A 1,003-nucleotide genomic window follows, 5' to 3' on the forward strand; every position below is an offset into this window, starting at 1 on the left:
TACTCAAAGAATCTTTTCGCTAGGGAACATGCAAATTAGAAAGTTCTGCTGCTGCTTGAGATAGAACCTTTCAATATGCATGTTCTGAGATAGAACCCTGTCATTTAGACTTACTAATTTTACATTTGAAAATTTAAATATATAGTCATATAGTGCAAGTTTTAAATGAGGTTAAAATGAACAATAATTAATTTAAATTCGTAAAATCTAATCGTCTGATTACATTTAAATTCGATTTTTCTATCTATATCATTCCAACGGACTCCTACGTGTCCGAAAATAATTTATTCGGGACCTATCCGAATTAATTTAAATTATAAAAATTATCAAAACCCTTTTAATCCGGATTTTATATCGATCGACAACTGGATCATTTAAAATGATTGCAGATCGATCACCCCATCATTTGTATTGACTCTGAATAAGGGGATGATCGGAAGCAAAATCATTTGGAATGAATTTGGTTCTGCCTACGTATTTAACCTGCATGAAAATTTGTTTCATAATGATACGAAATCATGTGGATACACATATCAGTTTCACGCAGATTCAAGTATATTCAAAAGGATTCAGTTCCATTTGGTAATTTTGATGAATGTAGTGAACATTATTTTGAAAACTGTTGGCAGAGTTTCAATCCACTGACGAATAGAAATGAATAAAGTTATATCTGAAGCTTTCTATGAAAATTGAGCTTTTGAAACGATGGTCGATTTCTCAGCAGAGTTTAGTGGACGAGAGAAACGAGTGCGAAGTGTGAGACGTGAATGCGAAGTGAGTACAAATCGAGCGCGACGCGAGTGCAAAGCGAGTTCCAAAACATAGGCGAGTGCGAAGAGCTACAGGCGAATGCTGGATTTTTACGAGCCTAAAATTACCTGTGCGCACGTGTATTGTAGGAGAAAGTGGGGAGTCTTGAAGCACGTTTTTTTGGGGGGTCAAAACTCTTACAAAAAATTTTTTTTTCGCATTTATTCGACCTGAGTCTCTATAGCATGTCATC

This window comes from Belonocnema kinseyi, chromosome 3, assembly GCF_010883055.1.
Source record: "Belonocnema kinseyi isolate 2016_QV_RU_SX_M_011 chromosome 3, B_treatae_v1, whole genome shotgun sequence".
NCBI lineage: Eukaryota > Metazoa > Arthropoda > Insecta > Hymenoptera > Cynipidae > Belonocnema > Belonocnema kinseyi.